The 15,583-nt window shown below is 43.0% G+C and overlaps 2 pseudogenes; one reads left to right on the top strand and one right to left on the bottom strand.

Annotated features, from left to right (window-relative positions):
• The first annotated feature begins 1,317 nt into the window (after positions 1 to 1,317).
• On the top strand, positions 1,318 to 1,655 carry LOC118728330 (annotated as a pseudogene).
• A 4,147-nt stretch (positions 1,656 to 5,802) lies between these two features.
• Positions 5,803 to 9,415, bottom strand: LOC118729580 (annotated as a pseudogene).
• Between the last annotated feature and the right edge of the window lie 6,168 nt (positions 9,416 to 15,583).

The raw sequence follows: 15,583 nt of genomic DNA, 5'->3' as shown, positions 1-15,583 counted from the left end.
ACCGGCAGTTGGACATCCCCTGAAGGGTCCCAGATTGGAGAGGGTGGAGGCTGGGCTGAGAGACATCCCCCTTCCCATGCATGAAGCTCATGTTCCAGGCCTCTAGTAATCTTATCTAATAAAGAGGAAATACGCTAATTGCTTCTCAGGCTGTCGCAAAGATGGCGGAGCGCATATCCAATAAGGAGGGAATGTGTTAATTGACTGTCCTGCCCTCAAAGATGGCAGCACCCACAGCCACAAGATGGTGGTGCCTAGTACCCTCAGCCCTGCTGGGGCGGCAGGCGCTGCAAAGCCGAGCCCTCCCCAGGCAGGTCCGGCTGCTCTGCATACCTGTCTTGGGGAGTCTTTCAGTCCCCTTAGCCCCCCAGCTGCCCAGTGCTGGCCCGAGATGCAGGCAAGCCTCAGATGTCGGCTGCCTAGCCGCCCAGACCCACCTAAGACTCAGGTAACCAGGACTGGCCAAGGCTTGCACTGCCGGCAGTGGCAGCAGCAGAGGTGTGATGGGGCATTGCCTTCTCCTGATCGCCAGGTCACTTCCTGCCCCTGAGGGCTCCAGACTGTGAGAGGGGTCAGGCTGGGCTGAGGGACTCCCCCCCTCTCCAGTGCATGAATGCACTGGGCCTTTAGTGTATAAAATAAGATGCAAAACTTCCATTCTCTGGAACACTTTCTCAATCTATTGAGCTTTTGCTTTCTGCCAATTATCAACAGTTTGACTCAAGTAAATTCACAAAAATTCTCTACAGGTTTGAATGTTTCTTCAACTGTATTGGATAAACAAACAACTGTAAACTTATGCTCCACCCTGTTACATGAATCATAAAAACAGTGACACCTGACTGGTTTGGCTCAGTGGATAGAGTGTCAGGCTGTGGACTGAAAGGTCCCAGGTTTGATTCCAGTCAAGGGCATGTACCTTGGTTGTGGGCACATTTCCGGTGGGGGGTGTGCAGGAGGCAGCTGATCGATGTTTCTCTCTCATTGATGTTTCTAACTCTTTATCTCTCTCCCTTCCTCTCTGTAAAAAAATCAAAAATATATTTTGAAATAAAATAAAATTAAAACAGTGACACTCATAATGTGTGTATTTGTCATACTTCTTACCAGAGTGCTTTTGCCCCGCCTCAATCAAATACTACCTTTTTCATTCTGACTTTCACTGCCCAGAACAGGACCCACTTGAAATGTGGCTAGTGCAAATCGAGACTAAAATACACACTAAATTTTGGCCCTTGCTTCGCTGCCCCACTGGCCCATCGAACCCATGACAGGCTGACCCACTACGAACAAATCTGCCTGGCTCTCGAATGCACCATGTCTGGTTCCTCCAGCATCACCACTTTGAAGAAAGTGCTTCAATAGCTCCAGCTGGAGGTGGGACTAAACTCTTGAAGGTCTACAGGACTACTGCAGATTTGAAACAATTCTGTCAGTAAAATGCCCAATAAGACACCTTGCTGACTGGAGCGTTTTTAGGTATCAATCCCTTCAGACCCCAGAAAGTCTATTCCTTTTTATAGTGAAATGAATCATTGAAGGCATTCCAAACTACTTTTCTTGAACCAGTGACTATTCAAAGAGAGCTAAATTTGAAGCCTGTACAAAAAGTTGACCCTATAACATGTGCGATACTGTCAGGGGCAGAAATAGATATTTGGAACTAGGTTTGGGAAATAATATTAACCATGCCCTGTAAACCATGACTGCCTTATGCTGGTTATAAAGAAAGGACATTTTAACCTGGCTGAGAATTGTAAGCCCCTGGGACCTGGCAGTCAATCTTGGACCTGGGAGTCTACCTTGGAATGTGGTTCATTCTCATTCAAGATCTGCCTATTATGGAAAGATTAACAACCTTATAGCCCAAACAGTGGAGTCCCACCCAAGTCTGATTCGCTTGTTTTCCCAAGCCTGTAATCTCTTCTTACCCATGTAATCCTTCTCCTGCCCTTTATAAGCAGCTGATTTATGAGGGGAGGGGGAGGCTATAGAGCAGATTTTTGGGATGACCTGCTGTTCTCCCATACTGTCACCATTATTGTATGATTGTATGCTCATGTATGATTCAAACCTGTCTTTGCTTAATTGGCTCAAGTAGTGACAGGCAACCTGGACCCATTGGTTGTCCGGTTTCAATCCCACTTCTAGGAATATATCCTAAGAAATCTGAAACATCAATCATAAAGAATGTTTGCCCACTATGTTCATAGCAGCACAATATACAATAGCTAAGATATGGAAACAGCCCAAGTGCCCATGAAGTAGATGAGTGGGTAAGAAAGCTGTGGGACATTTATACAATGGAATACTATGCAATAGTAAGAAAGAAAAATCTCTTACTCTTTGAGACAATATGGAGAGACCTGGAGAGTATTATGCTTATAATATCTGTTCATCCCACCTCCTCCTTCTCTTTTACTCTCTCTAAAACCCAATGGAAAAAAATATTCTTGGTTGAGGATTAAAAGAACAACAATGCTTAAACCCAAGGAGATATTTAGGGGAAAGGAATTAAACCTAAGAATCTATTGTTTCTCAGGTGCTGTTTTCACAAATTATTTCATTTCATTTCATTCCTATGTCAGGTTGGCATTATAAACCTATTTTTTACAGGTGAAGAAATCGAGGCTGTGAGAGGTAATTTAAGATCATCAGTCATCAGTAGCTTCAAGATTGGAACCCATAAAGGAGTGAGGATTTTGAAATAGACAAGAATGTGGCTCCCAGAGCCAATACTTTCCCCTGCTGTTTCCCTTTCTGACTTTCTATCTGCCCCTTGAAGCCCACTGATGAGTACATTATGCCAAACACTAAACAGGGAGGTCTGTTCTACATTTCCCCAACATGACAATATTAATATATGGGAAGACTGCTCTGTGAAGAGGCTAGCTTTACAGGGAGCAGTTTAGCAGGAATGTGGAAAATGAACATAAAAATCACATGTATGTTTCAGAGAGTGTCCTTGACAGAAAACATCCAAACAAGTCTCCAGTCTCCTGGATGGCCCACAGCCAAATGCTTGTTGCTGTGCTGGTGTCACACTGGGGCCACCTCTGGTGGGGAGAGGGAACTCTCCCTTCCTAACTTGGGTCCCAAGGTAAACCCCATGAGGGCAGGAGTGTTTTCACCACTAGATCTAGTTCCTCAAAGCCTCTTATCTCTTCCCATATATTTATTCCCATTTTCTAGTGGTTCTTCAAATCTCTAAACACTTCGCTCAAATCTTTACTTTGTCTCCTTTTTCTTTAGGCAGAACAGGTTTAAAACAAACAAAATATTTTTACTGGGTATATTTGTATTTCTCATTCTGCAAAGGAAACAGACTACTCTTAGAAATGAGTTAAAATGGAGAAAACATATGGTAAATGCATTCAATTCTTATTAAATTCAGATACATATATAGCAGCTGTTTCTTTCATGATTTACACATTGAAAAAAGTGTGCAGTGTGTTTATTTTCATGTCAGCTTGATGTTAAGTTAAAATATAACATGAGTTTGTCTACATGTTTTACCTCTTTTCCTAGCATTCCTTTAACACTTAAATATAACCCATTTCCTTAATCGTTAGCCCTCATCACATTTCAGTCATAACAGTGAACTCCTCAAATATGTTCTAACCAATGAAGTTGGAAAGTAAATTTGGTAGCAACACTCTAACTTTAGTTGTATTCCATACACTTAAAGGAAATAAACACATCATATCAGGGTTGCTATGGTTAAATACTACTTCTTTTTTAAAACATGTTTATTGACTTCAGAGAGGAAGGGAGAAGGCGAGAGATAGAAACATTATGATGAGAGAGAATCATTGACCGGCTGCTTCCTGCATGCCGCTCACTGGGGATCAAGCCCACAACCCAGGCATGTGCCCTTGGCCAGAATCAAACCTATGGCTCTTCAGTCTAGCTAGGGCATTACATGTTTTATATTTATTCTCTAACTAGAGGTCTGATGCACGAAATTTGTACACGAAGGGTAGGGGGGGGTGTCCCTCAGCCCAGCCTGCACCCTCTCCAATCTGGGATCCTTCGAGAGATGTCCAACTGTCCATTTAAACAGGAAGTTGGACAACCTTCTCACAATCCAGGACTGCTGGCTCCCAACTGCTCTCGTGCCTGCCTTCCTGATTGCCCCTAACCACTCCCCTGCCAACCTGATTGATGCCTAACTCCTCCTCTGCCAGCCTATTTGCCCCCAACTTCCCTCCTCTGCTGGCCTGGTCACCCCTAACTGCCCTCCCATGCAAGATTGATCACCTCCAACTGCCCTCCCCTGCTGGCCATCTTGTGTCAAACAAAAATCATTGAACAAAAATTAATATAAGACACTGTCTTATTTAACCTCTGATCGGAGCAGGGTCATGGGGGCAGCTGTCTTGATCTTATGTGTTGGAGTGATGGTCAATCTGCATATTACTCTTTTATTAGATAGGATAGAGGCCTGGTGCACAGTTAGGGGCCAGCTGGTTTGCCCTAAGGGTGTCCTGGATCAGGGTTGGGGTTCCCTTGGGGCTTGGGACGGCCTGAGTGAGGGGCCTGTGGTGGTTAGCAGGCCAGCCACTCACCCTGGCGACCCAAGTGGAGGCCCTGGTATCTGGAATTTATTTACCTTCTACAACTGAAAGTTTGTAGCCTGGAGTGGAACTAAGCCTCCTGCTCGCTCTGTGGCCAGCAGCCATTTCTTTTGAGGTTTGTGTATCTTCTATAATTGAAACTTTATAGCCTTAAGCGGAGGCCTGGGCCAGCCAGGGTGTGTGGAAAGCTTTGCTTCCTCCATTGCCGGGGGCAACCCTAGCCTCCCGCTCTTTCCAGCTCCATGGCTGCTGCCATTTCTGTTGGAATTTGTTTACCTTCTGTAATTGAAACTTTGTAGCCTTGAGTGGAGGCCTAGGCCGGCAAGGGCAGGCAGAAAGCTTGGCTTCCTCCATTGCCTGGGAAACCCAAGTCTCCTTCCTGCTCTTTGTGGCTGTAGCCATCTTGATTAGATTTATTTGCATACTCGCTCTGATTGGCTGGTGGGCGTGGCTTTGTGTGTGTGGCTTGTGGGTGTAGTAAAGTGATGTTAATTTGCATATTAGTCTTTTATTAGGTAGGATTGTGATTCAATGAACTACCGTGTTTCCCGGAAAATAAGACATCCTCCGAAAATAACACCTACTTACAGGTTTCCTTCTGAATGAAATATAAGGCATCTCCTGAAAATAAGGCCCCCCTAGGCTCTGTCTCAGAATGCTATTGCTAAACATGAGAGATTTGCTCCATTGATTCTGAAAGAAATGGAGTCAAAAGAAATTCACCAGGAAATTCAGGATTGGATTGTTATGATGATGTTCCAGATGATGACATGATTGTCATTGAATAAATGAGTAAATTCTTGATACTGTAGGATTAAGTTTGTCTAGTTTGTGTTGACAACTACCACACTACCGTACCATATACAGGTAATAAATTTCCTTTATTTTCATTGAACAATAAATGTGTACCATATTCTTCTTCATGGAAAAATAAGACATCCCCTGAAAATAAGACCTAGCGCATCTTTGGGAGCAAAAATTAATATAAGACACTGTCTTATTTAACCTCTGATGAAAGGCTGGGCCCCTTCCCAAGCCTAAAGCCTCTGCCTGATGGCCGGCTGGGAGTGACCTGGGTGCCGAGGAGGTTCCCCAGACCCAGGTATGTATGCAAATTAGCCGCCATCTTTGTTGGGTTAATTTTCATACTCACTCTGATTGGCTGTGGGAGTAGCGAAGGTATGGTCAATTTACACGTTTCTCTATTATTAGGTAAGATGTGCAATAATTTTGTTTTGCATTAGTCTTGTCTCCCCATTTAGAAGGTAACCTATTTGATGAATGAGGTCTGTTTCTTCAAAAAAAAGCATTCCAAAGCTTAATTAATGGATGCTTGATCATTATGTTAATTATAATGGTATTATACATTCAAGAAAGGAGAAGCTTTAGCATCTGTATGCTTTCTGGTACTGATCTAAGGCAGTGATTGTTAATTTTTTGGGGGGGTCATGGACCCTGCTGAGAAGCTGATAGAATCTGTAGACTTTCTCCCAGAAAAATGGTACAAAATTACACAAAAATTGTTGCATACAATTTCTAGTATGAGCCTTGGACTAGGATCCTTTACCTAAAATGTTGTCTTTTAAAATTCCCTAAAGCAACAAATGCATTTTATTTTTTTAAACTGGTGTGTTTCCTTGGTACATCTTGGAGGATAGACAATTGCAGCAAACAGTTAAGATGTGATTATCCACAAAGTTTACAAAAACTATAATATAAATGTGATGCTAGAACTCAAGGGCAGGCTGATAATGGGAACACCTGGCCCTGAGACTTAGTCCATCCTGGGTCTGAGCTGTGAAGACCACCTTTGTCAAGAACAGCAGAAGTTCGGGTGCAAAATAATAAACTCTGGAAGACAAGTTGATGCAGACACATGGCCCAGGCACTCTGGTGGGAGCAGAAGAGAGAGAATATCTGGAAGACACAGAAGAACTGCAGGGCTTGGGATTTTGACCCCTCACCTCTTACAACTTTTATTCTCAAGAAAGGAGACACGTGCAATTGCATAAAATCACTAACACTTGTAACTGACTTACAGCTAAGGCAATGTTGGCATATGTGCTCCATTTCTTCTTCTTTTAAAAAAAAATCATTTTTTCCATCATCATTCATTTCTTCTATATCCTTTTACACCTCCACTGCCCTATTCCCTCCCATGTGCTCCATTTCTTAAGACATTTAGCATCTTAAATATGCTTATTATTTAGGATAAATTTATCTATAATTTTACTTACAATATTAAAAAATCATATTTTAACTTCTTTTATTTACAGGTGGATTTTCATTTCCAAAAAACAATCTTGAGAGCCTGAAGGAACCTTTCAAATCATCTGTCAGAATGCTTTTTAATCAACTTTTCAATGCCCTTCTCAGATATTCTTTAAAAATTAAATTTAACTATTGCAGATTATATTTTTTTCATAACTTAATCTTTACCATGCTCTTCTTTACTATTCTCATGACCACATGCCATATTATGACTAAGAAATAAAAGGGCATGTATCAAATGAGGGTATTATAGAATGTAGAAAGAGTTAAAAAACAACAAAAAACATTGTCTTTATTTGTTACATAATCACTGTTTTTCCACCTTTTCCTTCATGCGTCCTGGTTTCTATTTAAATTGAGGGTCCAAGTATTCTACATGCTCAAAGACATTTAGGACTACTGGCCACAGAGGTGAGACAGAGGACACAATTCTGAAGATTAAACACCATTTGCTATGGGTCCTCCACTTCCACTCCTGAAAAGTATCACAAGATCAATTAACCAAATGAAATCACTAACACAAAGTAGAAACACCTGAAAAATTATCCTTATATGCTAAACTGGACTTTTTATCTGTAGCACAATTTCCTACTAGAACTCTAAGGGATCCAAAAGCCTTATTAGTTGAAAGGCAGCTCAAGTGAATCAAGGTCAGTGTTGGTTGAATCTTGGTTTTCCTCAGTTTGTAAGAATGGTAATAGCTTAGATTCTTCCCATGGGTTCAGTTTTTCCACCAAACCCTTTATTTAAAGTGATCCTAAAAGATTACAAAGTATCAGATGGGCCACTTAACATTTCTGGAGAAGTAAAACCTGTGTCATTTAGCTTATTATCTGCTCTTGTCTAGATTTGAAAGTGAAAAAATGGTATCTTCCTTGTAAAAGATATCTTCCAAAAGCTAGATGTAGATTGTAGCATAGGAGAAGGAACAGAATTTTTTGTAAAAATATACAAAGTGTCTTAGTCTGTTAAATGGCAGTTATTGAGAGTCAAATTTTCCACCAACATTTAAAGATGAATCTTTGATAATTTCGGAGTAAAACCAGGATAGATGATGATCAAAGCTCATACGGTATTATTCATTCTTCTCTTCATTATTATTTCTGAAATTCTTTCTTTTTCTTCTTCCAAAATAAATTTTAGCCCATGGCTAAATGTTAAGTCACATTTCTCCCTTTCTTTTACATTGATATGACTTTGTCTCAGTAAATTAAAGTTTGGTACCAAATTGAAAATCCTTTTTTGGCCTCTTCTACTTATTCTTTGTTGAGTATACTGTAAGACATTCATTAGGATATGCCCAGTTTAAGTAAGCAGCTTCCAGAGATACTTGTTTCTCTTTCTATGATTGAATCTGTGTTCTCAGCTGGAGGTGAAAAACCTTCATTTTCTATCAATAACTTCTCCTCTATTAATGTTTCTGAACTGCTTTCTGGTCCCCATGCTGCTTCAGAAATGGAGATCAATTGAATCAATTAGCCCTTGCCAGCTTTTGCCATCTATCTTTCTTTGGTCTCTGTTCACAGATAAACTTATGAGGTCCCTCAGGCCAGCTACCAGAATAGAGTTATCCATCAGAGCTCAGCTGTAATTCTTCAACAGATAAATTATTTGAGGGAAGAAAAAAGCTCAATTGTTTTTAGTTGTATTTACTTCTTGTTCCTTTCCTAAAACTTTATCTGATGTTCTGGATCCATACTGACAGCACACAATTGTGTCTTTCAGAAGAATTTTACCTACCATCTCTCTTTTGCATAGATGAGCCTGGAGTTTCCATCAGATTGGTCATGGATGTCTCATACCATCGAATGTACATTTCCAATTTGCTTTTCTACCTTCATGCCAGAGTAGCCACACTTTCTACACAGGAAAGGTCTGAGTAATTAACTGACAAATAAGGAGCAGAGTTCTTCTTTGGCCTCAATGACAAACAGAAACAAGTTATCATCCTTAGAGAGGTAATTCTTTGGTGTATTGGCCAATTCACTTACAGACATACTATTTGGAAAACTGACACAGGCATTTATGTTTTCCCGTCTTTCATCTTTATTGCAGTTCCCTGAATCTCCCAGTTTGTTTCCCAGACCACCAAAGTACATCCTAATTCTCTTTTCATCACTTCCAAGTATTCCCCAAAACTCTGTGATGGGACCTGATCTACTGGCATAAGATAACCTAGGATTTCAAATGAATTTACTATGACTGCTAGAGGCAAAAACCTACAAGTAGTCAGCAGAAGGCTGATGGACTTTGGGCTTTAGCAAGGGGTAAAAGCTATTATCTGATTGTTCTGTCAAGATAGTGGTGGCTGAAGGCAATCTCCTAACCTGATAATCTTTTACTGTTTACCAAACCTTGCTTTTGATATGTCTGTTTTGTTTGCTAAAGGGAAAATGTATATTCTAGTAAACAAAAAGTGATGAATCCAGACATCCAGGGAACCATTTCACTATAGAAGGCACTCCACCTGGTTCCCCCACTGCCTTCCAAGTTTACATTTCTTGTCTATGTTATGTCCAGACTTCGTGATCCCCAAGGACCACCAGGGAGCCGAGTCCGATGCAATAAGCAAAAGAGCCTTCACCATGCTAGCATAGGCTCCCCCACTCATGCCGGCAGCATGGCGGAAGAGAGCGAATTTCTCCCAGTCCAGGGGTTTTGAGGGCTAGAGATAACTCCGCCCTACGGGGCAGAGTTGGGAGCTCATCCTCGCCCCGCCCTACGCTCTCATTCCCCCCTTGTCTAATGTGCCTAGTCAAATCATTGACTCAGCCTACTTCCTTTCATCATAAACAACAAATAGTTACCAAGACCCTTAGTACCACAGTTCCCATCAGTATTGTCCTCACTGAAGTCCAGTTCCCCTCCCCAGGCACCAGTTCTCCTCCTGGCCTGTAATTGCCAGGATCCAGGCCATGCAGGAGCTGGGAGTCATGTAGTCAGGTCTGGGTGCCATCTACTTCAACAGCAGTGGGCGTGCTCAGGATAACAGTGCAGCATCCCTTTGAGTCCTTGGGCAGCGAATTTCCTTACCCACATTGAGTTCCGGGGCTACAGGGTCTGCGGTGGGCACTGGCAGTGCATCTGGAACAAGCAAACTGCAGAGCCTGTGAGGACTTGAGCAAGGAAATGGTTACCATACATGATCCCCTCCCAAAAAGGGTAAACTTGTCCCAGTAAGGGGTACACCTGGCCCTCAAGAGGGCAAAGGATGGGGGTTGGTCCAATTTTCACCGATTCTAAGACACATTTAGTTAAACCCCCTTTTCCAAAGTCTCACCTGACCTAAGGCTAGAGCTATGAGATACCTTAGCTACCAAGGCTGTTATCTAATAGTGGGGTATACCTCAACCTAATCTGAAGTATCTATAAAAACTAGACCTTAATGCTGGTGGTTTAATCTCTGAAATCTACCTACCAATGCTCTCCTGGGGAGGTTCCCTGGGACCCAAATTCCCAGGGGGGATCCTCTTACCTTGCTTAGCATTTACCTGTGCACAGACAGTATTTCTAGCAACTCTGCCTCACAGAAGTTCAGAAGTCTTGGTGACACTTAACCTGGTGTCACCGGGCAACTCTGACCTAGAGCCTCTGGGACCAACAGTCTTGTCATCTGGAGGATCCATCAACCATCTGGTCCTTCAGTGGCTTGCTTCTGGTCAGCCAATTCCTTCTGGCTGCAGTTGGTAACCCTCTTTTCTTTATGGATGGCACAGTGTCTCCATCAAAGGGCCTGGATTAAGGCCAAAAGTTCTGGAACTGTGCCCAAATGGTGTGGTCCAAGGTGACTACCACTGCCCCTGCATATCAGGTCCCATCCTGAACATAACTGCTCCCATCCGTGAACAGAACCTTGTCGTCTGTTACCTCTGTGCAGTCATGAATGGGTTCCTCATCATCATCTGGAAGCAGGCTGGCAGGGTTGATGGCCAGAGTTTTATGAATCTGGACACAGGGCTGGTCCAGGAGAAAAGCCTGGCCCATCCAGGTTAGCTCCTGGTCCAGAGTCCGCTTATCTGCCTCCTTCACCAGCAATGCTGTGGTAGCCACTGCCTGGAAGCACGCTGGCCACCCTGCTGCCACAGGGTCCAGTCTCTTAGATAGGCAACAGGTCCCTTTCAGGGACCTAGAGTCTGAGTGAGAACCCCTTTGGCAATGTCTCTTACCTCACTCACGTAGAGGTGGAAAGGCTCCGCGTCGTCCGGCAAGGCTAGGGCAGCTGCTGAGATGAGAGCCTTCTTTAGCTCCTCAAAGGTCCGTTGTTCCACTTTGGACCAGTTCAACAGCTCATTCCCCCAGTACGTGTTCCTTCCAAGGACCACAGTCCTTCTTGATGTCCAAGGAAAACAGGCAGTTTGTCCGGTGGCTTCCTGGGCTGATGTATGGGTCCTATTGGCTCTCTCAAGACTAAATAGACTGCCCCCATGCCCATCAGGAAACTAACAGGCTTGCCTCTCCTAGCTAACCTGTCAGGACATACTCTTTATAACTTTTATAAACATTTTATCTTCCAAAAATACATAACCATGCCTCAAATTTTAAAGAAAAGGCAAGGGAGGAGGGAGCAGGTCCAGTACCTGTTCCCAGGCCTCTAACAGCTTGAATTTTAAAATGTCACATTTTTCCTACAGATACAGATCTATCTACATTTCTAAGCCCCTCTACTCCCCCCTGCAGAACATCGGTGAAAATTGTCCAAGCAGTCGCAGGGGGTTAAATCATACAAATAATTGTTTTCACATTGTTTTAACACAATTTTAAATAAATTATAAACCTTTGTGATGAAGTCTACTTAAACCTATAAAGTAGATACACATGACTGAAACCAAAAATGATTCCCAAAGTTTAAACAAAATACAAGATGCAGGTACAAGCCTAAATTCAACAACAATGGCATATGAGAAAAGCAAAACAAAACAAATCAAATATAAAACATTACTTTAGAAAAACTGACTTAAAAAAAATACTGCATCACTGACTTAAAATAATTTTTTAAGTGTAAGCATTACATACTTTTTCATCTGACAAATGAGAATAAATCAATCCTTGAGATCTTTGATCATTACTGCTTATTCTTAACATATATAATACAGTTTAGCCTGCCATATTCTAGGCATCTAGTTACTGCAATTAACTTTTCCTAATTCAACTTATACTTTGAACTTTTAAAGCTGGCAAGTCAAATAAATTTGGCATTTCTTAGATTAATAACATTACATTTTTAATACATCCTACTTACTTAGGGTAAAGTTTCAGCAATACATCTAATCATAGTTTTTTTCAGATCTCAAAAATTTTTTTCTGAAGTTCAAACAAAGCACTGAATAATCTCTTTGTAGGAGAACTAATAGTCTTGCGCTCTCCGGCCTCCCCTAGACCTCTCCACACCAGAGGCAGTTTACTAGGATTTAAGACAATGTCAGAAAATCATAGGTCAATCACAATTCATACTTAAGTAGCTATATGACTCAGAAAGACTAACCATTGTGGGCTGCTTCACCACCAATCACCTGCCACTCCCAGCTGCTGGAGTAGCATTCAAATGCAAATGAACACATTCTTAGCTGAAGACTCAGCCATTACCATCTAGTTTCCGCCTCATGGCAGGGGAATTTCAAAAGCTGCTTACAATGACTTGGGAAACCAGTTTTAATTTATCTCCCAGTTATCTCGACCACTTTTAAAACTTATTCTGTACCCAGAAAAGTGTTTTTAAGCACAGCCCCAAACTATGCGCACTCGTTTTGAACTGGCCTTTCTCTTTACTGAGCACAGAGATTTGCCCTTGAGCTCTTCTCTGTTACCGGATGTCACCACGCCAGATGCCTTCACCAGGCCCAGGCCCCTCGGGCCCAGGCCCCCTGAGTGAGGCTGCTTCAGCCGCAGTCCCAGCCACGCTACTCAGGCGGCCGAGGAGAAAGCGCGGGTCGCCCCAGCGGCTTCCCGGCTCCGCCTCCCCTTCCCCAGGCAGCCAGCAAATTAACCCAGGTGCCTGCTCCCCGAGCGAGGCCACCACTGCCCAGCTGCGCTCCAATGCGCAGACTGAGCCCCGCGGGAGCCCCCCTCCGACCCAAGGCCGCCAGGGGGCCCCGCACCGCCACGCCGGCCACACTTCGCCAGCTCCATCCTGGGGCGCCATGTCGCCCACAGATACCAAACTCAGACCTGGGAAAGGTTCACTTTCCACAGGTGAGGCAACGGCTCACGCCGCTCACCTCGTCCTGGGAGAGGCTTATCCCTCTCCCCATCAGGGTCCCTCTAGGGTAGGGGTGTCGAACTCAATCAGAGAAGGGGCCAAAATCTAAAATCCAGCCTAAATCGCGGGCCGAATGGTTTACTGAACAGTCATAAACTGTCATTGTGATGGAAACGCAGCGGAGTGCAGTGATGACAGCACGGTGCGGGCCACATTGCAAGGCCTGGCGGGACGGATTTGGCCCGCGGGCCTTGTGTTTGACACATGTGCTCTAGGGCCCTCCCGGGAGGTCAGAACATCTTCTGATCCTCCTGCCTGTGGCCTTCATGGTGCGTCCACCAGGCGTCTTCGGGCACCAATTCCATGAGGGGTTTTATGTCCCTCCAGAGCGCGCACACACCTACAGCAGCCAGTCAGGCTCTCCGGATCGGGTCCCCTAATGGTCCTGGCTGGGGATTCTGGACGAGCCCCCATATGTTATGCCCAGACTTCGTGATCCCCAAGGACCACCAGGGAGCCAAGTCCGATGCAATAAGCAAAAGAGCCTTCACCATGCTAGCATAGGCTCCCCCACTCACACCGGCAGCATGGCGGAAGAGAGCGAATTTCTCCCAGTCCAGGGGTTTTGAGGGCTAGGGATAACTCCGCCCTACGGGGCGGAGTGGCAGGTGATTGGTGGTGAAGCAGCCCACAATGGTTAGTCTTTCTGAGTCATATAGCTACTTAAGTATGAATTGTGATTGACCTATGATTTTCTGACATTGTCTTAAATCCTAGTAAACTGCCTCTGGTGTGGAGAGGTCTAGGGGAGGCCGGAGAGCGCAAGACTATTAGTTCTCCTACAAAGAGATTATTCAGTGCTTTGTTTGAACTTCAGAAAAAAATTTTTGAGATCTGAAAAAAACTATGATTAGATGTATTGCTGAACCATCCTCGCCCCGCCCTGCCCTCTCAGTCTAGTATATCCATTTGCAAGTGGCCCCTTCTCCAGATTCTGAATCCTTTTTGCAAAAGGTTGCAGCATTTCTGGCACCTCGAAATGGACTAAAGAAGATTCGCTGGATCGAAGAAAGGAAATTCACCTGGAGAGGTGAGGATCACCGAAAAGGGGAGATTCACTGTTTGCAAAACTTGCACCAAGCTTTGGAAGTCGTGATCCAAAGTGGGTGGGAACATCTTTTGTTTCAAGCCAGGCTATAATTGGGAAGAATTTTATTAAAAGGCAAAAATATCATTATAAAGTTTAGCTGTATGCTCAAGAATAAAGAAATTAAAATGTCAAAAGGTACTCTCTTAATCAGGCTCCAGAAAAATGAGCACCCTTGTCATCTTTAACTATGTGGGTTCTTGTTCAAATTGCATTATGTGTAATTCATATTGGGGATCAAAAGTCTGTAATAAATAAAAAGGCCCCCCAATCCTCCACCTCAGATGTGGAGAGGCTCAAAAGCTGGAGAGGGTGGAGTTGCCAGTCCTCTCACAAAAGGACTCTTTGATGCTTTGTCTGAAAATTACCATATAATGGCTTGGGACAGGCAGATTTCAGTTAAAATAACTTTAAAAACTAGTCACTGCTATGGAAAGATCCAGGAAAAGAAGTTTGATTTATTAAGTCTTGTCTATATATTCTGTTGATTATTGTTTTATCTGTCTTTGTTGTTTATTGTTAGTCTATTAAGCATGCCTTTAATTTAATAAGAAAAGAAACCTAGGTGGCCAGGCCGTTTACTGAATTTCCCCAGAGCAAACAGGATGTGGAGTGGGGAGACATGTGGCTGAGGGTACCTGTCCTAGGAGACAAAAGGAGGTAGAGATAACAAAAAGAAAAAAAGCCCCAGCCCATTAATTATTAGGTCTTTTAGTGATCCTGTAAAATGGATGCCCACTCTTGAGAGTGCTATTAAAAGTCTCATTTTCACCATGTTCCTATTTGCTATTTCCCAGTCCATCATTTAAAATTTGGCAGAATTTAGGGAGGATATGATGGCTTCTTAAACTGAGCTCATTTTCTTTACAGATGTTATAGAATAAACCCAAGACTGTTTTTTCTCTAAAAGATGGCAAAAATGACACAAGGAAAATATACAGGCTGGATTTGGGCAACAAGAGTAATGTTTCCATAATAAAGAGTTGTTATTAAATAATAATGGACCACATTCCAAGGTTAACATTAAGGCCATTGAAAGTAAGTAAGTTATCTCTGCTACAGAATTTACTAAAGAAAATTCTTTGGACAATAATATCTGGCTTTAAAATCTCAAAATTGTTAAAACACAAATAAATGTAACTAAAATGAAAGATTTGTGTTGGAGCTTTTCAGTGGTAAGCATAGATGTGATGACAGTGGGGGTCCAGCAGCCCTGGGGAGACTGGCTCCATTCTTTGTTGAAGGAGGGAGACAGCCAAGTTTCCCACAGCTGTAACCTTAGGTGTTATCTCTAAGGAAGAATGTGGTGGTTTTAAAATTCAAATAGCTACTAGGTCTACTTCCAAAGTCTTTGACAACTTAAAACTTTGGAGTTTGCTGAATTAAATAATA

This window comes from Pipistrellus kuhlii, unplaced genomic scaffold, assembly GCF_014108245.1.
Source record: "Pipistrellus kuhlii isolate mPipKuh1 unplaced genomic scaffold, mPipKuh1.p scaffold_m20_p_3, whole genome shotgun sequence".
Lineage (NCBI taxonomy): Eukaryota > Metazoa > Chordata > Mammalia > Chiroptera > Vespertilionidae > Pipistrellus > Pipistrellus kuhlii.
The sequence above is the reverse complement of the archived record's forward strand: the minus strand, read 5'-3'. Positions and strand labels throughout refer to the sequence as shown.